The sequence below is a fragment of the Narcine bancroftii genome, chromosome 14, assembly GCF_036971445.1.
Source record: "Narcine bancroftii isolate sNarBan1 chromosome 14, sNarBan1.hap1, whole genome shotgun sequence".
Lineage (NCBI taxonomy): Eukaryota > Metazoa > Chordata > Chondrichthyes > Torpediniformes > Narcinidae > Narcine > Narcine bancroftii.
Genome location: NC_091482.1, coordinates 56,159,700 through 56,183,954, shown reverse-complemented (window position 1 = coordinate 56,183,954; position 24,255 = coordinate 56,159,700). Strand labels below are relative to the sequence as shown.

The following is a 24,255-nucleotide window of genomic DNA, read 5'->3' as shown; positions in this document are numbered from 1 at the left end:
CGGCATTAGGACCAGACGGTTATACCTTTTGGAGCAGCACTGTGACTCCACTCTCCTGAGTCCACTCTAGAAGGAGCCCTGCCATTACCGCAGCTCTGGCAGTGCTGCCATTTTGGTTTTTTTGACATTTTGACATTGGACAGATATATTAACAAGAGGGACTTTGAAGAACATGGATCAATTGCAAGCAAATGAAACTAGCACAGAGTTCCAGCTTGGTTGTCAATAGAAGAGTTGGATGGAAGGGCCTATTCCGAGCTGTATGTGTCTCAATGACTCTATGTGCAATTAATAGCGGACACCAACCAATAATAGATGGCCATTGCTCTCCTCTGATTCAAATACAATTATATTGGCTCAAGAAATCCACTCAAGGTGCAGAAATTCAAATCATAGCAACATTAAATTTTAATCATGATTTTGATGTTGCTTTGTAGCATAATTTACGATGGTGAAATTGATTGACTATTTTCAAAATTCTAAAATATGGCTCCTTGAATAACTGAAAGCTTTTTGAAATTTATTTTTTTAAAATGCATTCTGACAAATGTAGTAAGATGCAGTTGACACAGTGGTTAGCGCCTTTACATCACCAACAATCAGGACCAGGGTTCGAATCCCATGCTATCTGTAAGGAGTTTGTACATTCTCCCCATGTCTGTGTGGGTTATCCCAGGGGGGTCCAGTTTCCTCCCACCATTTGAAATGCACCGGGGGTGTAGGTTAATTGAGTATAAATTGGGTAGCACGGACTCCTGGGCTGAAATAGCCTGTTACTGTGCTGTATGTCTAAATTTAATATGGATCGACGAACACATGAAAATAATGTTTAATTAAGAAGCTTAATTGAGCACAGAAAACACTAAGTGTTGATCATTGGAATTTGCAAGCATACAAATTGAGCCCATGAGAAATTAAATCTGTACAAGACTTATTAGATGATATATACTCAAACAAGGCTTATTTTTAAGACTAAACAAGCAAAACAATGAGAATAATGATCCTTCCTTGTGAATGATGACTTTGACAAACTACTTCACCTGGACAAGAACAGTCCACTAGTCTGTCACAATCTTTATCTCTGGCACTTCACATATTGCTTTCTGGGTTTTTGATACTAAGCAGTACATTCAAAGCATGCAGCCAGAGAGTGGAGGTCAATTAATAGAGCTTGCATTTCTATAGCATCCTTGATATGGGAAAAACATGCAAGTTTTTTGCAGGTGGATGGGGACAGCACAGTCACCCTGACAAGTGGTGATTTAACATCTCTTTTAAAGCATAGCTATACTGTTGCTGTTATGGCTTTTTTCAGTCAGACTGAATTCTGAACGTAATACCTTGAAGAACCTCTGACTGCAATTTCCAGTTTGCAGATTTCAAGGGGCTATAGAATCAGAATTTATCATGGTATCATGTCACAAAATTGGTTGTTTTGTGACAGCATCACAAACCTTTCTATGAACCAAAGTTTAAAATAAATATGTAAATAAATAAAAATAGTGCAAGTTCAACACCTACAGCCTTATTCAATAATGGTTACCAGAAGTCAGTCATAAGCTCCATTTGAAACACAAACTCTGTTTTATGGAAATATTAGCACCCTTGAAACAAATATATTTCACTCTGAAACTTTGCATCTATACCATACCAATGTCAATACTGAGTTTCAATTCACAGTGGCATCTTCACCCTGCCACCAAGTGCTGCCAAATTCCAGAGTTGCCCAGTTCTGAGATGGGAACCAAGACCAATGAGGCTCTGTTCAACCTGATTCTAGCCCAGCAGCCTGCATTCACATTCGGAGAGCTCAGCTGCCAGGAAAAAGTACATTCTCTTGGTATTCCTTATTCTTTTGTCAAATTCATCATTTTGACTTATTTTCATTGAATGTGTGAGTGTGGCACTCAAAATGTTAAAATTTATATGTTTAACTTTGTGGACATTATTTTGAAAGTTGTTACCGTGTGTTCCAGAATGTAAAAAAAAAACTTGGCGCACTTGTTAGTGAACCAGAGAGGTAATGGCAGTTCACCGACTATGATAGCTGTTGTGTGAATTCAGACTGTTCTCTGAACTGACAATCTTCAGCTGCAAAGAACCATGAAGTAGGGTTGGGAGCCAAGCATCTGGTGTAAGGGACTGCCAGGCGTGGGGCACATGCACCAATCTCTCAGAGGTCTGCTTCAACAGAGAAAACGAGGAACGGTTCATTTCTTATTCAATGAACAAGACAGCGTTGAACAAATTCAAATGTTGTTTTCAAAAGGGTCTCTGTCTACTGAGGTAGAAAATGACCATTTCTTTTGACCCATTGTAATCAGTAAAAGGTGCAAAGCGGGCTCTTACAATCTTTGAATTATTTTGTGTTTCTGATGATTCTGAAAGCAGGTAGAAGCAAACTCGTACCTTTTCTCTGTAGAAAGAGAATTCCAGATCACTATTAGTGGGACCTTGTTCTACATTAATTGGCTGGTGCTTCTACATGAGAGATTTTTCCATTCTTGGATTCATTACCTGAAAGAGTGCTGGATGTGGAATGTATTATCAGGAAGGTGGAAGTAGATTCAGCAATGGTACAAAGAGTAGAAGAAATCACAGGGTTATGGCAAAACAGCAGGAGGAAGGAGAAGTTAGTACTTGTATGGGGATTGTACACCTCATGGTGTGTCAATTAGCTTTATGATTCCATCATTACCACAGTGACTTCATTCACAAGATACAAGAATATGCGGGGAAGTATTTGTAAAATGGCAATATAACTTCAGTTCCTTCTTTTACTGTTGAGCCATGATAAACAACATTGACTCACTTGGATCCATTTTTATTGTCTTATTTTCCATTTTATCCAAATCTCTTTGCATAATATGGAGGAGAAGAGATATACGTTTAAATATTCAACTTGAAATTTAAATAAAGCCAAAGATACCAAATTGTTCAGTTTGCTTCTCAAAAGCTTTTGCACACCATCATTTTACCTTTGTAATTCTATTTGAAGGAGTTTTGCAACTTCTTGTATTTTAATGCTCTGACAGAAATGAATGCCAATCAATCATTATGGAAGCACGCTCTCCTCGAATACAGAGTAACTTCTAATTCATCCAGAACCCAGAAAAAAAAAGAAATGACACTCTAAAGTCTGCTATTAAAATTACCCAGAACAAACCCTTCCATCAGACTTCTAAGCACACATAACAATTCCCCATTAGGCAGGTTACCATGGTGATCCTTCCATTTTTTTTCAAACTAGCATGAGATTGTTCTTAATCCATCAAACCATTCAAATAATGTCACATCCAAAATTCAACTTCCAGGCATGGACAAGAGCTCGGTGCTTAAAACTGTGTATTTAGTCATTGACATTAAAGTTGCAAGTACTCAAGCAGTGCAAATGCTTGCTCATTAGAATGGGAGCATAGCAGAAAAGTCTGCCACCATACTCAGGGCTGCGAAAGCAGCCGTGGAATTCAAATTGAAGTTGTACTCTGTAAGTGAACCAGTTTTCACTGTTTGTTTCCATAAGTTTATCCCGAACTATCAATAACACTTCAGCAAAATGTCCCCAGAAACTTTAGGAAGTGGCTGTAAGTCAATTGGGTGTAATTGGGCTGAAAGGACCTGTTACCATGCTGTATGTCTAAATATAAATTTTAAAATGTGGAGAACTGCATTTAGGAAGGGTAAACTGCCAATGCGCAATAATGGATGGATGTCGAATGGTGAAGTGGAGCAGATGAACATTAAGCACATCCACATATTCTTGCTGCCAAATGGTAAGTGGTTAGGAATTTGCACACGAGAAGTCACCATTGAAAAGGTCGAGGTTGCCTGCCAGGCCACAACTACCAAAGCACAATCATTTCTGAGCAGTTAAGCACCAACAATAATCAGCTCCATCAGCTGCAGCTCTCCATGCCATCCATACAGCTAAGTGTTCAGGTTTTAGTGTCATTGGAAAAATAAAAGAAAAAAAATATCTACAGTTATTATCAGACTGTACCTTGGGGGATCTTACTGTGTGCTCTAAGGCTGCGGAAGGTGTAAAATCCACATATGGGTGACTTGCGGTTGGGTGTCATTGGAACCAGGTCTCAGAGCCAATAATCAAGAAGGTGGAAAGAGCAAGAAGGGCTCCCAAAGAGCCTTGGGCATTGAAGACGTTGTGATCGTGTCAGAGGTTTGGATCTGGAGCTCGGGCTGCCAATGGATCGAACAGGAATCTGTATGGCTGCCGAGGCTGCAGGCGCATGGGATGCAAATTCGTGGACACTCAGTGACTCTAAAGGGACTCACTTTTGCTTCTCTTTCTCTTAAACTGTAAGGCAACACTCATGGTGACTCTTTATCTGCCTTATGGCAGGCAGATGTCAATTTTGTGTAATATTACATGTTCTGCATGATGACATGACAATAAAGGAATCTTGAATCTGAATCTTATGAAATTGGGTTTTGTGAATGAAGAGAGTTTTGCAAGGCTCTGCTATCAGAAAGGTGTCTTGTCAGTGAGGCAGATCAGGTTATAGAGAGAGTGCAGCAAAGTTCAACAGACTGATCCCTGGGATGGCAGGACTGAATTATGAAAATGGGATAGACTACTCATCAGAATTTAGAAGAATGAGAGGGATCCCATTGAGGCATATAAAGTTCTGACTGGACTAGACAGGTTAGATGCAGAAATATCGGGGAAGTCCAGGTCACAGTCTGAAGAAGGTCTTCAGGATTGAGATGAGAACTGTTTTCACTCAGAGAGTTGTGATCTTGTGGAACTCTTCACTTCAGAAAGTTATTGAGGCCAGTTCGTTAGATACATACTGAATACTTTAATTTATGAAGGCCAGTACGCCAAAAGCTCTCTTTATGACCTGATCCACCTGTTTTGCCACTCTCAAGGAAATCTGTACCTGTGTCAGACCTCCCACATCCCTATTGCCCTGCCATTTACCACGTATGTCCTACCTTTGTTTGTCCTTCCAAAATTAACACCTCATATTTGTCTGCATTAAATTCCATCTGTCAATTTGCAGCCCATTTTTTTTTTTGCAGGTGATCCAGATCCCCCAGCAAGCTTTGAAAGCCTTCCATGCTGTCCACAACATCTCCAACATTTTTGTCATCTGCAAACTTACTGATCCAATTTACACATTATCATCTAGATCATTGATGAAAAACAACGATGGACCCAGGACCGATTCTTGAGGTGCACCAGTCAGAGAAGCAATCATGCTTTATGGTCTCTCCCATAAAGCTAATGTAGAATCCAGTTTACTACCTCACCATGAATACCGAGTGACTGTACCTTCCTGACTAACCTTCCATGTGGGACCTTGTTAAAGACCTTATTAAAGTCCATGTAGACAACTTCCACATTGACTATCCCTAATCAGTTCCTGACTATCCAAATATATATGTGCGATCTCTTAGAACACATTCCAATTACTGATGTCAGGCCACTGGGTTGTGTTTGGAGCCTTTTTTTAAATAAAATGGGTCAATATGAGCTACCCTCCAATCCTATGGCACCTCATCCGTGTCTAAGGACATTTTAAATACGTCTGCCAGGGCCTTGCAATTTCTACACTAACCTTCCTCAAGGCCCAAGGGAATAATTTGTCAGGCCCTGGGATTTATTCACCCTTATTTGCTTTAAGACAGGAACCATCTCCTCCTCTTTAATCTGCATAGGGTCCTTGACCTTGCTGCCTCCCTTTCCTAGCATCTATGCCAGTTACCTGAGTGAAAACTGATGCAAAAACCATTTTAAGATCTCGCTCACCTCTTCTGGCTCCATACATAGTTGACTACTCTGATCTGTAAGAGGACCAATCTCGTCCCTTATTATCCTTTAACTCTTAATATATCTCAGGATTTTCCTTCAACTTGTCTGCTAAAGCAACCTCATGTTTTCTTTTAGTCTTCCTGATTTCACTCTATAGTTATTCCTGGCATTTTTTTATGCTCCTCATTTGCTCTTTGTTGTTCTACCTGTTATACATCTTCTTAATTAGATCCTAAATATCCCTTGAAAACCATGATTCCTTAGGCCTGTTAAATTTGCTTTAATCCTTACAGGAACATAAAAATTCTGCCCCTTTGAAAGCCTCCCACTTACCGAGCACATTTTTTCCAGAAATCAACCTCACCCAATCAATCCACTCTTTCTAGATCCTTTCTCGTTTCCTCAGATTGGCCTTCCTCCAATTTTGAATCTCAACCTGAGGAACAGGCCCATCCTTATCCATAATTATTTTGTAACTCATGGTATATCAAAATGTCTCGACTTTTGTTGTTCCTTTGGACCTGTCATTAGCATGGGGGTGGGGGGTGGGGGGATTCTCATAGTATGGGCAACAGTTGGATCTACTTATCAACTCTGCCCTGGCTTGTGCCCTGGAGAGGCCACTCCACAGTGACCATCAGAGGTGTAGTATCCATGGTCAAGCATGACTGATGGGGGCCACCAGAATGGGGTTAGGATGACTTGACGCCAAGTTTGTACTTCCAATCTTACCATATTGGTCCAATTGTGTCAACTGATTATGAGACAATGTGAAGAGTGGAGGTTCACAAAGTTATTCAATGTGCCTCTCACTGCCACTCCAAGGTTCATAGTGTTTTCTTCATCTCTTGAGCTTTCAAGCTATTCATATTATATTACGTATAATGAGCTTCTGTCATTTTGGGTCATAATGTGCCCTTAGGGACATTTTCCTTAACTCCTGCTTCTCATTAATTCACTGTCACCAACGGATCTCAGTGTTTTGATTTTTGAGTTATTAACCAATAATGCAACAGTCTCATTAAACATTCTTTTTGAGCCCTCAGGTCCACACAATTCAAACGCAACAAAGCATCAGACAAGAAAATGTGACTGGTACGCATGGACTTAGCAAGCCAAGTTTTCATGCTCCAAGGCTATATGTGGCCCTCAAGAGTAGGTCAGACCCACTTCAAATTATTTCAATATGAGCTGAGAAATTCATTGCAGTTTTTCCAGTTGTTGAGGGTAGTTCAACAACTGGAAAAAACATTTGTGCAATGAATTCCTCAGCACATATTTCATAAAAGTACTTCCTGATATCTTTCATCAAAAATTATGTTTAATTTTATTTGCCTTTTATGGGGTACATTTCACCTCTTAATATCTTCTTTAATTTCAAACAATTTCAGGAAATAAACACTATCCTTGATTGATGTTCTTGCATTCTTCTGCTCTGAATGCCAAGCAGACGGGTCGAGGTGGTTGAAATGTGCTAAGTTAGAAAAAAGTGTTTCCCATTGTCCTACCAAATACATCCGACCGGAAGAGAATATTGTAAATAATCTGAAAACGTGTAAAATAAACAACAGGCTGCAAAGCTAATAATCATAACAACAATCCAATTTTATAATAGAAATACAGCTGATGTCAATATATTTTATGTTTATAAGAGTATATAGGGCACACATAATGGTCATATCCATAATAAAATTGTCCACAAATTTAGATGCATTGAGGATGTCGGTATCTACATTTATTTAAAAGGAATATTTACTCAGCATTGTATTAAGTAAGCTGTAGCATTGTATGTCTCAAAGCGAAACATTTTTCCTTAATTTTCTGGATGCAAGCTGTACCTAAGCCAAAGAGATGCCTGGTAATTAACACTCAGTGGCCACACACACACACACACACACACACACACACACACACACACACACACACACACACACACACACACACACACACACACACACACACACACACAACCTACCTTCATGCAGTCTCGTTATTGAGTTATGTTCAAAAGTTACAAGAGGCATCTTAAGGTGCAGTGTTTGTAATTTTAGAATTTTGAGCACATTTATTAGTAGCTGAGGATGTTCTTATACCAGCTCCTGTCCAAGCAATAATCCCTGATATATTTTGCAATTAGTATTTTAAATGTCCTGACTGAAACCTAAGAGTTTCATTGAAGTCTTGATTGATTGGTGAAGTTCCTGCTCAAATTTTAAGAGCTGAAAGGAATATTTCCACATAATTTTTCAAGCATATAAACAAGAATGAAAACGATTTCTGTGCTTCAGCCCACACTTGGTGCCAGTCTCTGCTGGAAGAGTTCTTGCTCCTGAGAGAAAAATGAAACTTGCAAATTTAATGTTGGAAGTGAAAGTTTGAACGTCCCCATAATAAGACAGGTACTTTTTTTATAAACCTAAAAACATAGTCATAAATGTGCCCCTTGGCCCATCATGTCTATACTATCCTTTTTGTCCATCTAATCCAAGGTGGCCATCTAAGGTTGGCCACCCCTGCTGTAGATTGATCAAAGATGAACTTTGGAATAATTGTTTATATTCCATCTGATGAATTTATCAGCTTTCTAGGAATGCCAAGAGTCTCAGAAATTTAAGACAAATCTTTGAAGAATGGAGGAGAAAATTCCTAAGCAGAATTAAAGATTTTTAAAATTTTCTGTCATTTAAAAAAATAATTAAAATGGCAAAGAAAGGATAAGATCAGATTATGGGCCTTCAGTTAAATGGGTAAGAGGTGAAAACCCTGTAAAGATTGCACAATAAGAAAATATAATGTGTGATCGAACTGTGAGCTGAAAACAAGATCTTGCCATTGTCTGCATCAGGTATAGACACAAGAGGGCAGAAATTCAACTTTCTCATCTGTACTGAGGTAATGCTGGTTCTAACGACGTACTGAAACCAGATGCTGACAGGGATAATGGGAGGTGGTTGTTTCTCACAGGCCATTCAGTGTCACAAAACAAGTTTCTACTACCATACATCAGGAGCCTGCCCTATCCCTCACAGTCATCTTCATCCGGACAGTTAAAATTACTGACCTTAGATCAGAATATCTGACAAGGACAAGCCAGCTATGCAGAACTTGCTATATTTTAGCCATGGCAGAAAGCAGTCTCAGACCAAATGATGTAATCAAATGTATAAAAAAACACAATGAAAGAGAAACCAGCACAGTGATATATAGACTGCAGCGGCTTAAAAAGGCCAGTATATTTTGTCCTCATTTATCAGATCCCCATTACTGTCCCATATTGACCCTTCATCTTGTCAATTCCTTTGTAGTTGGGATTTATTTTGTAGTCAACATCCATGGCATACTTTTAACTGTGTACTCTGGACAATATTTTATTGTTAATGCAGTTTTGCCAACATATTGATCATTATTTTCATATATCCTTAATAATATTTGAAGGCAGTTTAATTGAAGGCAGTATAACACATATTATTTAAAATAAGTTACCAGTTGTATTACATTTTAATGAAATTTTTATTGCACTTTTTCCACTCACAGTACTGGCCACATTTACTTACTCTACCTGGTTGTTCCTGCTGTAGTCACGTCAGGATCACCAGTAACTTGAAGGGAAGTCAGGAAGTGATGTGGCTGTAACACTGCTAATCTTTGCCTTTTTCTGTGGTAAAAATAAGGGGATGGTGAGTTGTTGGCGATATAAGCTTTGAAAGCTACATCCTTCAGATGTTAAATATATTTTATTTTATTTAGTCATACAGCACGGTGGCTGTATGGGTCCCATGAGCCCATACAGCCCAACAACACCCAATTGACCTCTAACCCCAGTATGGGAGGAAACCGGAGCGTCCAGAAGAACCCATGAGGAAAACATGCAAACTCCTCACAGACAGCACTGGATTCAAACCCAGGCTGCTGCTGCTATAACAACGTTGCCCTAACTCTGCCGTCCTCAATGCTAACTGTGCTGCCCTCGTCTATATTCAAGGTGATATAGATTTTTGGATATCAAGGGTTATGAGATTGGAAGGTTGGTCTGCAGTCAACAAGCAGAAAGGTGGAGTACACACGAAGGAATGCGTGGTTTCCTCCAGGTGCTCTGGAGTCCTTCCAGCCTTCAAAAACCTACTGGGGGTATAGGTCAATCAGGTGTAATTTGGCGGCATGGGTTCTTGGCCTGAAAGGGCTTGTTACCATGAGGGATGCCTAATTTTAAAAATTCAAATTTAAATTTTAAAAATGTAAAAGTACTTGAGGGTTTAGCTTGGCTGAGAAAAGCTTAACACTATTACAGTCGCCCCATGACCTGCCCCTAAGGAGTTTGTACGTTCGCCCCATTACCTGCTTAGGTTTTCTCTGGGTGCTCTGGATTCCTCACACCCTCCTAAATGTACAGGGTTTGTAGGTTAATTGGGTGCCACAGATTTCGTAGGCCGGAAGGGCCCTCTATCAGGCTGCATCGTTAAAATTATAACAGTGTGAGAGATTTGAACTGACACCAGCCCTGATGCAAGTCATTAATTACAAAGCTGCAGGCTGAACAGTGCATGATTATTCAGCTTACGTTCACTGCCAGCCTTTGTAACTCCTCCAACTCAGGATTCTGATGATCTTGTCAGAATTCACTCAAAGGAAAAGAGGCAAATTTACTTAATCTATTCATTGCAACGAGTGGAAACGATGCACCTCACTTCTTGAACTTGTTGGAGTAGGGTTTGACTTCAATAAAAATTAGAACTGGAGATTATAAAATCGACGCAGTTTTTTTTACCCTTTATTAACACATTTTCATATTAACCCCACAGTTATCTTTGTATTTTAATAACAGGAAATTATGATCCAGAATACAGATTAGGGATTCAGAGTCAGTTTGGGTGGTGCCCAGAACAACAGCAGCCTTGCTTTCAAGAGCAACCTGAACAAGTAGCTTATTGTGAATGGCGGGTCAAGGGGCCATGCACCTGTCTGCACTGACGGGTCAGAGGTAGAGAGGTAGAGTTCCTAGGGGTCTACTTCTTGGAGGACCTCTCCTGGAGCCAGCAGATCAAGACAACCATGAAGAAGGCACAGCAATGCCTATATTTTTTAAGAAGCCTGAGGTGATTTGGCATGTCGTCGAATTCTTAATCAGATCTTACAGGCAAAAATATAGTGACTGATTGCATTACAGCCTGGTTTGGGCATTTGAATGCCAAGGAATGCAGAGGACTGCAGAAGGTAGCAAGCATAGCTGAGTCCAAGACAGGGTCTGACCTCCCATTCATTGAAGACATGGTACGGTTGGCATAGTGGTTAACATAACGCCTTTACAGCGCCAGTGATTCAAAACCCCGGCTGTCTGTAAGGGGCTTGCATGTTGTCCCCGTGTCTGCGTGGGTTTTTGCCAGAGGCTCCTGTTTCCTCCCACCATTCCAAAAGTACCAGGGGGTGTAGGTTAATTAGGCGGCACTGGACTCGTGGATCAAAATGGCCCGTTACCGTGCTGTACGTCTAAATTTTTAAAGTTTATATTCGTGAGGTCATTGGGGCCTGAAGACGAGCACTCAGCAGCACAAGGACAGCTTCTTCCTCTCCGCCATCAGTTTACTGAATGAATAATGAACCAGACACAACCTCGCCTTGTCTTTTTCTTTATCTTGCATTATTTTTATTTATTTGAAATTTTTGCACTGTGCCACAAAACAACAAAATTATGTGATATGTTCAGGACGATAAATTCTGATTCTGGCCAATAATTATGTACTCAAATGCTGATACTATATCCCTAATACAAAGATTAGTATATAGTTGGATTACAGGAGCCGAGATACCAGGGACAAGTTGGTTGGGTACAAGGAAATTCCTACCAGTGAAGAGTTCAAGAAGGTTGACTTCAATAGGATAACCTTCATTAACAATGAAATTGTAGGTGAATTTGGAAACCCGTTGGAAATCTCATGATGATGGAGAGGTATTTTGAGCAGAGCTTAGTGTTCAGGGTTAGGGTGACAGCCCACTATATCCACCCATGAGTGGACGCACCTGGGAAGCACCTTATTTTGGTCAGTGCTGTGGCTTCCAACGCAGAAGGAATCGTTGTCCTATCATCACTGCTACTTCAGACTGCTGCTGCCATCACTATGGGTGAACTGGCTCACCAGTGCTTGCAGAGCATTGTGACATTACAGCAATCTGAACCTCACAGATTACATGGGACATTCAGATGTTACTCCCAGGGATCAGCAGAGCTCCCATGGAATGTTGAGCCACTTGTACAGAAAGGCTGCCCTTGTTAGAACATAAGGACATAAGAAATAGGAACAGGAGTCGGCCATCTGGCCCATTGAGCCTGCTCCCCCATTCAATGAGATCATGGCTGATCTGATGATAGGCTCATCTCTGCCTACCTGTCTTTTCCCCATATCCCTTAATTCTCCTACTTTGTAAAAATCTATCCAACCTTGTCTTAAATAAATTTACTGAGGTCGCCTCTGCTGCTTCAAGAGGCAGCGAATTCTACAGATTCACCCCCCCTCTGGGAAAAGCAGTTCCTCGCCATCTCCATTAAATCAACTATCCTGAACTATGTCCCCTAGTTCTATTCGCCCCCACCAAAGAAAACGACTTACCTACCTCTATCCTACCTATGCCTTTCATAATCTTATGTGTTTCTAAAAGATCCACTCTCATTCTTATAAATTGCAGTGAGTACAGTCCCAGGCGACTCAATCTCTTCTCATAGGCCAATCTCCTCATCTCTGGAATCAACCTGGTGAACCTCCCCTGGGCCACCTCCAAAGTAAGCACATCTTTCCTTAAGTAAGGAGACTTTGCACATTACTTCAGATGTGACCTCACCAGTACCTTGTACACTTGCAGACAAGCTCCTTCTTTTTAATTTTAATCCCTCTGGCAATGAAGGGCAACATTCCATTTGCCTTCAAGATAGCCTGCTGCACCTGCAAACCAGCTTTTTGTGATTCATGCCTAAACAAAACCCCTCACCCCATCATTTGGCTGACGATGTCCTATCAACCAGGTCAGCCTCCTGTCGTTCCTGTTGAGGTGTGCACACAATAGCCAGAATTTCAAAGCCTGGAGCCACTCGAGGTTACCTGCCAAGGCCAATTGCTGTCTCCTTTACATCATTCAAAATCTGCTGGTTGGATGCCATCAACCACCTTTCCCTCACCGTGACACTGGACAGAACCACTGTTCGAACAGCAGGAAGTAATATCAGGGGAACTGATGGGATCAGGGCACATAAGCATTCTGTTTCCCACAGTAAGGTCAAGTCAAGTCAAGAGTAAGACTCAAAGGTTTGCTTTGAAGTAAAAACACAATGCTGGAGAAACTCACAGGTCAAGCAGTGTACTTTATATAGCAAAGATATAACCAATGTTTCAGGCTTAAACCCTTCATCAAGGTATGTGCAAATTGGTCAAATCAAGTTTATTGTCATTGGATTGCACAATTACAACCCAAATAAACAGCGTTCTCCAATCCTTGGTGCAAAACACGCAGACACGCAACCAAACATAACACACACACATAGACGAACAATACATACGCAGGCCAACCACTCGCATGTACAAACAAATAAATAAATATCGTTTGGTAAGTATGAGAGTCTCTGAGGGTTAGTGTGAGCAGTTCCTTTGGGTCGTTCAACCTGGGGGAAGAAGCTGTTCCTTAGCCTGGTGGCGCTGGCTCTGATGCTCCTGTATCTCTTTCCCGACGGGAGCACCGGAAAGATGCTGTGCGCGGGGTGGGAGGGATCCCCGATCATTTTGCGCGTCCGCTTCAGACAACAATCCCTGTAGATCATGTCGGGTGATAGAGTGAACGAAAACTTGCATTTAAATACCTTTCACCATGTCACATCCCAAAATGTTTAATGTTTTTAAAATTTATTTTAAAGTCTGCATTTGAATGATTCCTTTCCTGCAAATGCTGGTTGATTGGTTGGGTAGAGGCAGTACTTTCTGTTCTTATATCCGAATTCCAGCAACTAGAATGCTTTCGTGTTTCACCCGACAGGTTGAATTCAGCATAGCTGGCACTTAATTGGAGAATAAAATTACCTCAAGCCCATTGTTATATAAATTATTCTTAAATAACTCACTCCCCAAATATCTTTTGCTACTGATTTGACAGCGTTATTCAAGTACAAACAGTAGCTGTAAGAATTTTTCCGTGTTAGAGTTTCACAGAGTGTTAATGATAATTGGACCTTCAAGGATAGGGGGAAGCAATTCACGTTATTTAAGCTTCTTACCAAGTTCAAGTCCAAGTCAAGTTTATTGTCACTGATTGTACAAGTACAACCCAACAAAACAAAATTCTCTGGTCCTCGGTGCAAAACAGACAGACACACAACCAGAGAAAGCACACATAATGACAAATTATACATCTTTAGGACAGATATTTCATCTATTAAAAAAATAAATAAACATTGTTTTGGACAAATGAGCCTCGGACGGTTAACGTGAGTAATTCCTTTGGTCGTTCAGCATTCTCACTGACCGTGGGAAGAAGCTGCTCCTCAGCCTGGTGGCGCTGGCTCTGATCCTCCCGCATCTCTTCCCCGGGGGAGAAGCTGAAAGATGCCGGATGAAGGGTGGAAGGGGTTCTCAATTAATTTGAGTGCCCTCTGCACACGATGATGCCGGTAGATCACGTCAATAAGGAGGGCGGAGACGCCAGTGATCCTCTCTGCCCCTCTTATGGTCCTGTTGATTGACCTCTGATCTATTTCCCTGCAGCCACCGCACCATACTGTGATGTAGCCAGCCAGGACACTCTTGATAGAAAATTGACAAAATGGTGGTCAGAAGCCTTGGCCGCTTCAGTCTTCTCAGAAAGTGCAGTCACTGTTGCACTTTCCTGACAGGTGAGATGCTGAGAGTCCACGATAGGTCACTAGTTAAATGAACACCAAGGAATTTGGTGGTCTCCACTACAGAATTGTTGGTGTAGTGGAGGATGGTCCTTTCTGGTCCTCCTGAAGTCCACAATCATCTCCTTTGTTTTGTCCACATTGAGACTCAGGTTGTTACTTTTGCACCATTTCACCAGATTTTTCACTTCATTTCTGTTGTCCGATTCATTGCTGTGGCTGATTAGGGCCAACTGCTGAAGTGTCATCTGCAAACTTGATGACTCTGTTTGAGCTGGATCAGTCACGTGAATGGGCGTGGGCCGTGCACACAGCACTGAGGTGCGCCAGTGCACTCAGCGTGATGGTGCTCGATATTCTGCTACTGACCTGGACAGACTGTGGTCTTTCCGTTAGGAAATCCAGGATCCAATTACAGAGAGGGGTGTTGAGCCCTAGCAAGGACAGCTTCTCCACCAACCTCTGGGGAATGATTGCATTACATGCTGAGTTGAAGTCAATGAGCGGCAGCCTGGCGAATGAGGCACTGTCTTCCAGATGGGCCAAGGACAGAGTGAAGTGACAAGGCTATAGCATCATCTGTGGAATGAGATGGGTTCAGCATCTCTTGGAGGTATGCTTTGACTTGTTCCATCACCAGATCTCAAAGCATTTCATAATGATGAATCCTACAGGAATGATGGACTGATGCAGTGAGGTGTTGAAGATGTCCGTGAGACCTCTGCCAGTTGGTCTGTGCAGTCCTTCTGTACCCGACCAGGTATGTTGTCTAGACCCACTGCTTTGTGTGGGTTCACCGTGGATAGAGTTCTTCTCAACTTGGCCATGGCTATGCAGGGGTTCCGTTCAACAGGGGGTCTCAGGGCTTTCTTTCCCTTCAAACCATGCTTAGATGGTGTTCAATCTGTCTGGAAGGGAGGCATCATTGCCCTTAATTTGCAAGGTTGACATGCTCCATTATAGTCTTGATCCTTTGTCATATTGGCCTCGTGTCATTGGTGTCGAACAGCTGTTTTTTTAAATGTGTACTCATGGTTTGGCTTCTGAATTGCACAGGAGAGTTCAGCCCTGGCAAATCTTAGTGCCACCCTACACCCTGTTCTAAAGGCAGCATCACAAGCTCTGTGAAGGTTCCAGATCTCTGCATCCAACCATGATTTCTGATTAGCCCTGGTTGTGAAGCATTCGATCTCCGTGACAACCCCAACGCACTTGGTGATGTAGCCAGTCACTGAGCTCGTGTACTCCTCTATGTTTAAGTGACTGTTGTAGGTGGCCACTTCCCTGAAACAGCTCCAGTCTGTGGTCGCAAAGCAGTCATGCAGCACTGCTGTGCCCACCTTCCTGGTCACTTCCTGATCTCCCTGCAAACTGACCTAGTTTGCTTTGCCAGTGGTCTGTACGCTGGGATTAGCAGGACAGATATGTGATCTGAGTAACCAAGGTGGGGGAGAAGTGCAGCCTTGCACGCATCAGGGATGTTGGTGTACACCCGATCCAGGGTATTTTCCCCTCTGGTAGTGAAGTTCACATGCTGTTGAAACCATGGTAAGACCATTTTCAGGTTGGCTTAATTGAAGTCACCAGTAACAATCATGGCACCATCAGAGTGGGCTTCATAGATGGCATCGTTAAGTTCCTTCATGGATTCACCCTCTTTAGCTAATGGTGGAATATAGACTGTGGCAATCAGCATGGCCAAGAATTCCCTGGGTGGATAGAAAGGTCTGCATTTCACCAGAACTCTCCGCTGAGCAGAAGGTCTTTGCAACAGAGACAATGGTGCTCCAGGTCGTGTTGATATAAATGCACAGACTCCCTCCCTGAGTCTTGCGAGAAGCAGCGACGTCTCAGTCTGGCCTGAAGGAGATAGCTGTTTTTATTTTTTTGATGTGCAGTAAATTAAGCAAAGGAGACAATTGGATTGATTACACTCACGGCTAATGTTAACATGCTCCTTACACATGTGACTGTGTACTGCAGCATGAACCTACAGTATCGTACACAAAGTAAAGATGAGGACATATCTGAGCTCTTACTCTGTCCCTTGCTTCACTGTTGAGTATGTGGTTGTTTCATATCTAGAAGGAAAGAGGGGATGGATACACTTTGCATCGGACCCCTCAATATTAGGCCTGTCATAGTTTTTTTTAATCAAACTTTGGTGAGACCACACTTAGAATATTGTGTTCAATTCTGGTCACCTCATTTATAGGAAAGATGTGGAAGCTATGGAGAGGGTACAAAGGAGATTTACAGAATGTTGCTTGCATTGAAAAATGTCTTGTGAGGCAAGGTTAATAGAACAGGGACTTTTCCCTATGGGGTAAAGAAGGAGGAGAGGAGACTTAATAGAGGTCTACAAGATTATGAGAGGCAGAGAGCCAGTGCCTTTTTCCCAGAAAACACTAGAGGACAAGTGAAGGGAGGATAGTTTAGGGAAGACATCGGGATAATTTTTTTTTACACAGTGAGCGCCTGGAATGCATTGCCATGGGTGGTGCTGGGAGCTGGAAAAATAGGGTCATTTAAGAGACTCCCAGACCAGCACATGGATGAAAAAAAAAGAGGATTCTGAGATAGGGAGGGTTTAGTTTTTTTTTGTTTTTGTTTTGGTAGGTATATATGGGTTGGCACATTATCATGGTACTGTTTTCTGTAATGTTCTATTAATTTGAATGGTTTGCTGAACTTGTACAGCTTAGCTTTTGTTACTCCACAGATTTTTTAAATAATTAAATAATAGTGGGCGAATGTGTTTTAGTGTTTTAAATAATTGTTATTTATAAAAAATTATATTAATTTCATCTGCTTTTAAATGTCCTTGATTATAAGAATATGCCCTTTAGTTTCTTGCTCTGGCAACCCCCCCCCTACACCTCTGGAATGAAAAATTATATTAATTTCATCTGTTTTTAAATGTCCTTGATTATCAGAATATAACCATATACAGCACGGAAACAGGCCCTTCAAGTCCATACCGGTTCACTTGAACAACTCCACTAACTCCTCCGCAAACTCCTGAAGAAGTAGAGGCTTTCTTCATATAATTGTACAAAGCCACAAGGGAGAAATTCTTGGGTCACAAAGGGCCTGAAAAGCCAAAAAGACCGCTAAAGCCATGATGGAATGTGGCCACAGGGCAACTGGAGACTAGGATTAATATTTCCCTCTGTGAGTGTCATTCGACAGCATGTCCTTTAGTTTCTTGCTCTGCACCGCCCCCCCCCCACTTCCACCTCTGGAATGTCCAGGGACCAGAGTCCTTCAAGCCATTTCTAACTATATGGTTTCAAAATCTTATTGTGACCAGCTGATATGTTAGATTGAGTACAATCTGACCCAGTATCTGAATTAATGAAGAGGCAGAAAATAACACCATGTCTATGTGATAAACTGGAGTATTATCTGCTAACTAGAAATCTATGTTGGAGACTGTAGATAAATAAACAAGTTTCAAACCTTCAACACATTGTAGATTCCTAAATTGCATTTTTCAATCTGAATCAGTCTTTCTGAACTTTGCACTGACATTCATCTTAATCACTTCCTGTTTTCACAGCTTCTGCCTTTGCGAATGGCCTTTTGCATTTTTAACAGTCAAAAGCAAATAACAAAGCCATTAATTAGTAAAGGTGGCATTGCGTAGATTAGTGTCAAAGTCCTCAGTCAGTTTTTGCTCAAGGGATCATGGGAGGAAGTGATGTGTTGACAGAGGTTAAATGGGGCGAGATGGATGGAGATGAATTGACATTTAAAACTGCTTTACCTTAGCAGAACATACTGACAGACCAATATTAACACATCACACTAACAGAAATGTCTGGGGTTTAAAATTTATTAAAAGGTGAGAAACCCTTTAAAGGGGTCCCGTTTTGATAAATTTCTAGTGACGGTGTCTTTCTAGAATATGAAAATAAGGATAGATAAAGTAAACATTAGGATTTTGCAGTTGTGGATTGGAAGCCACTGATTGCACATTGAAGAGATACAGGCACATTAACCTATGCCATTTTGAGGTGAATCTGCTAAAAGCGGTATTTAATCATAATTTTGCTCAGTGATTGACTTTGGTTATTGCTTGTTTCTAAGGCTTTGGTGAATGGCTCTGATTCAGAATAAAATGGACTAGCACATATTAATCAGTAGATGGTAGTGTAGGAATAGAATGCTCAGGTTCACTGTATTGGTGAGACAGGCATTTCAGGTATCCAGTGGGCTGGATGGTCTTTAATCCAACTTAGATGCACTGCATCCAATTCTCAGTTGTTATGGTACCCCTACCCTGAGGTGCCGTGAACGTCAAGAGGCAACTAGGCTATGCTCAACAGGAAGTGAGGCCTCCATGATGGCCTTCTGGCACCGTAAGGTGTCAAAAATCTGCTCCCGAGGATTGGAAGCAGCTAGAAAAAGTGACTTAAATTTAAAAGATTGCAAAAAAGTTTAAAAAATTATTTAGAAGTTATAAATGAACTTAGAACAGATGACACCACATGTAATTAACTACTAGCATAAATATACATTGAAGCAAAAAATACCCAGATTTACCTTTATAATGAAGGCCAGTGGCCTTCGGATAAATAAGACTTGGGCAGGATACATGAAGCTGAGGAGCCAGATAAGAAACAAAAAAGATATATGGGACTCCAGCTTTCTAGGTCAAGGGGTCGTGCGAGGAGGAATTTCACAAATATCTAAATGACAGTCACAGCTCCAGAATTTCACCATAAATGATCAAATATCCTCATGTTATTAGTGGTATTTCTCCCCCCACCAGCCCCAACCCCAACACCCGTTTCTGTTAAAATCCCTGGTATTTAATATGGAGCCGCTGTTAAATTCCCCATGAGTTAAAATTCCCTGTTTGTTTATTTTGCCTTTTTTTTTAAACAGAGGTCCTGGAGCAGTGCTCCGGTGAGCTCTGGCGGCACTGTACCCCTATAAGGGAGCTCACTAAACCTGGTGTGGAACTTGACACAGATGTTTTCTTTTTAATTTCAGGGTATATATCCAAATTCTGCCATGGTCCAAAAGGAGGTACAGAGGCACAGATTGATTTAATCCACATAATTTATCTTTAAACAACCATTCAATAAATGTTCCTGCAAAAGTTGCTCTTTTCTCCATGAGGATGATTTGCTGTAAATGTATTATTTTTAAGGTAAATCTGTTCAGTGGGTAAAAGCAGAAAATGCTGGAAATACTCAGCAGGTCAGGCCACATCTGTGGTAAGTCTAACCGAGTTACCTTTCACGACAAAGACTGTTAGAACTGGAGCTCCCTAGGCTGCAGAGAAGGAGGGAGAAGGGAGAGTTCTCTGATCGGGAAGCAGGGCATAGCATGAAGGTCCTGGTGCACTATTCATGTAAGTTGATGTGATCAGTAGCAAAATGACTTAAGGAAAATTTATCTTTTGTATGAACAATCAGGAGGCACATAGATCAGCAATTTGCTTCCATATAATTGATCATTATATGGAAGTCAATTTTTGTGTGGTGATTTCTAAGAAGAACTAAGAATGGTCAGAAGTGTCAAAAGTGTACTTTCAAAATCAGATTAGCATTAAAATGCCTAATTTTCTCTTTTTTTTTGCAACACAGGCTTTTCTGCCCATTGAGTCCATTCTGATTCAAAGAGACATTCCATTCCTTACTAACTTCTCTATATCTATCAGAATCAGAATTTATGGTCATGAACGTGTCATGGAATTTGTTGTTTTGTGGCAGCATTAGAATGCAAATATTGCTATAAATCACATTTCATAAATAAATAGTCCAAGAAAATGTGAGAAATAGAGGGAGCGTCTGTGGTTCATTGTCCATTCTGAAATCTGATGGCTGAGGGGAAGAAGCTGTCCTTGTGCCGCTGAGTGCTCGTCTTCAAGCTCCTGTACCTTTTTCCTGATGGTAGCAGTGTGAAGTGGGCATGGGCTGGGTCGTGGGGATGGGATTCCTTGAGGAAAGAGGCTGCTTCCTTAAGATGGTGCTCATCGCATGGACTGAATGGTTCTTTATTATTGGGATGAAACAATATAAATGATATTAAAAGAACATGACTTTTAAGGAAATTTGAATAATTTGAAAGATAGCAGATTGTAGTTTACCATCAAAAATCTCAGGTTTTGTGAAACTGCTTGAACTATCTAAAGCAAATACTTATCTCCCACACATATATAACATCTCTTGGAAAACTTCCCAGATGAAATCACATTATTTCTTTGATACATATGCATATGCTTCAAATAAAGAAACAGATGGCAATTTATCATGTTGATAATTCAGCTGGTAATCATCTGCAGCATAGATTAATTCATCCCCAAAATCTATTCTTAATGCTGTTTAACAAATATCCAGCTGTTCTCAGTACATTACTGAATATTTGTGTATTTGATATATCAGATCCAATTGTCTTATTTTAGACTTTAAAATATCAGTTTCAATGATCATCACATCTATCTTAAATCAATTTCAGATAGCAAAAAGCAAGTAGATTAAATGAGAAGAAAAATAACAAGGCAGCAATAGAAAGGTGAATCGCCATAAGTTCCATTAAATAAAATTGAATCTCCCTGGTGAAATGTAAATCAAGTACAATGCAATTACAGCATAATTTTCTTTATTAAATGGTGAACATATTCTTCTGAACTTTATCTAAGATTATGAATGAATGCAAAGCATACTGCTGGGAAGTAAATATAGTTTAATTACAACGAGGAGCATTTGCATTTATATAGCACCTGGTAAAGTGGTTAAATGTCCCCAGGACACATTACTGGAAAGCATTTAGGTGGGAATTGATGCCAACCCATTGGGATAAGTCATCAGGTGCTTGTATATGGATAAGGATTTAGGTAGTGCCTACAAGGGGAAAAAGAGAAGTGAAGAGACCAATACACAAATGTGCTGGAGAAACTCAGCAGGTCATGCAGCATCTGCAGGAAGTAAGGGATAACGAACATTTCCCCAAGATACCGGGAGGTTTGGGAAGGAATTCTCAAGCATAGGCCAAGATGCTGAAGACATGTTCATCAATTGCGGAGTTATTACACAAAGAAGAAGCTGCAGGACTGGGAGGAATTATGGCACGGGATACCAGAGTTCTGAGAGGGTAAAAGAACCAGCACTGGGGATTATTACTGAATTAGATGGGGGTGAGAACCATTGCAAGCTTTGATCTTGAGAATGGGAATGTTAAAATCAGCTACTGTGAACCATTTGGTGATTTTTTTTCTGGGAGACAACTGATTCTGATCAAAGAGGGTGACTAAGCAAAATACTGCAGGTACGGCAAACCTGAAAATAAAAAATGCTGGAAATATTCAACAGATCATACAGCATTGATGGACAGAGAAAAATAATTCATACTTCAGGTCTCTATTGCAATGAAACTTAAAATCAATAAACAACATCTTATCTTCTAACTCACCATGTTACAACCTTTAGACTAGTGGTTTTCAAACCTTTTTGTTTCCACTTAGATACTACCTTAAGCAATCCCTTACTGATCACAGAGCACTTATGATATAGGGGTTTCTTAAGGTGGAATGTGATAGGAGGGGCAGTTTGAAAACCACTGTGAAGTTTAGAGCTTTACATAAAGTACAATAACTTGAGGTGACCAAACTTTCCAGTTGGACCAGTTGTGATGAGCTTTGAGTTAACTTTTAATATTCGCTCAATTTTATTCTTTCCACAAATGGTCCCTAATTTTTATTTCAGATTTCCTGCAATCACACAGTTCCAGCTATGTAATTTTTTTTCTCTCACTGCTATTTTCATTCATATATCTTCCATTTACACCTCCTCCAAGCTGCAATTAGCAAAGCATCCCCATCTTCTCTCAGCTCGTACACCCACCATTTGTGTAGATAGGAGTGAAACACAGAAATCTGCAGATGCTGTGATTGAACCTGGAAGAAGGGCTCAGCCCCAAAATGTCGATTACGTTATCTTTTCCTCCTGTGGATGCTGTGAGACCTGTTAAGTTTCCTCAGCTTTTCTTTGTTTTTAACTATCACATATATTCTCTCACCTCTTTGACCCTCTCCCTTCTCTGCATGTGAACATGATATAAGAGCAGGAAGTAGTCCATCCGGCCCATTGAGCTGCATCACTCAAGAAGATAACTTGGATTAGTGTCACCAGGTAGCTGATAGATGATGGGCTGAATTGCCGGCTTTAGTTCTGCAGGACTTTATAATGTTTTATATCCGTTCTTTTACCAAATCAGAATTTATTATCATGAATTCATCGTTTTGCAGCAGGTTCACAGTGCAAACAGTTATATGAACATCCAGTAAAATAATTTAAATAAAAAGTGCAAGAAAAAGGAAATATTAAAGTGAGGCAGTGTCTTTGGTTCATTGTTCATTCAGAAATCTGATGGCAGCGGGGAAGAAACTGCCCTTGTGCCACTGAGTGCTTGTCTTCAGGCTCCTCTACCTTCATCCTGATGCTAACAGAGTGAAGAAGGCATGGCCTGGGGTGTCCTTAAGGATAGAGGCTGCTTTCTTAAGGCACCACTTCATGTACATGTCGTCGATGGAATGAAGACTGATGTCTGTGATGTCACAGCCCAAGTTAACAATCCTCTGGAGTTTTTTCTCTCATCCTGAGCGTTGACACCTCCAACCAGCCAGAACTCTCTCCGCGGTCCACCTGTAGAAGTTATTGAGTCTTCAGTAACATCTTGAATCTCTTCAAACTCCTCACAAAGTATAACCGCTGGTAAGCCTTCTTCATGATTGCATCACGTGGAGATTCCAGGACATATCCTCAGAGATATTGGCATCCAGGAATTTGCAGTTCTTGACCCTCTCCACTGTTGACACCTCGATAAGGACTAGTTTGTGTTCTCCTGAAATTCACAATCATCTCCTTGGTTTTGCTAATGTTGAGACCAAGTATGTTGTGGTGACACCGCTCAACTCGCTGACCTATCTCCCTCCTGTGTGCATCCTCATGGCCACCTGTGATTCTGTTGACAACCGTGGTGTCATCGCCAAACTTGTAGATAGCATTTGAATTGTGCCTGGCCACACAGTCATAAGTGTATTATGAGTAGAGCCGTGGGGTAAGCATCCTTGAGGTGTACCTGCATTGATCGTCAGCGAGGAGATGTTGTTTCCAATTCATACTGTCTGTGGTCTTCCGAAATGAAAAATAATTCTCTAGAAGTGCCAAAAGTCTTTCTCATGTGAGGGGCTAATGCCAGGGTAACTGGGAGAAAACCCATGGTTGTCACATGGAAAAGTTAAATTCAGAGATCAGCGGCTGATGGTTCTATTCCTTTTCACACTCTAAGAATGGATGGCTCACTTAAAGAAATGTCCCTCTATGGGAAACTTGATTTAAAGGAAACATTTTCCAAATTAAAGGAGGAACTTCATAAACCTTTGGAACCTTTAGTTAAAGATGGCACAGAATTGTCAGGTGTTTGAGTCAATCTCAATCTGATGTGCTAAATTTGCTTTTGCTTGAAATTCTATCTACAGTAATGAATTCATTAGACAATATTAGTTCATTAGTCTGAACTGACCGCCTGTCATTGTGGTGCTTGACATTAGATGGAGTGATGGTGGTATCAATATGATTTCTAGAGCACACTT

General features: G+C 40.9%; 1 long non-coding RNA gene across 3 annotated transcripts in view; it reads right to left on the bottom strand.

Moving 5' to 3' along the window:
* The window catches only part of LOC138749294 (uncharacterized), a 110,904-nt gene that overhangs the window by 48,856 nt on the left and 37,793 nt on the right, over positions 1-24,255 (bottom strand). Inside the window, exons 3-4 of one of the 3 annotated variants that reach the window (XR_011348543.1) lie at positions 9,331-9,431; positions 7,148-8,105 (exon numbers count right to left, since the gene is read on the bottom strand). This is a non-coding gene — a long non-coding RNA (uncharacterized lncRNA). Of the gene's footprint in view, positions 1-7,147; positions 8,106-9,330; positions 9,432-24,255 lie in introns of those variants that run through there. The other 2 variants (XR_011348541.1, XR_011348542.1) reach the window with 2 other exon arrangements.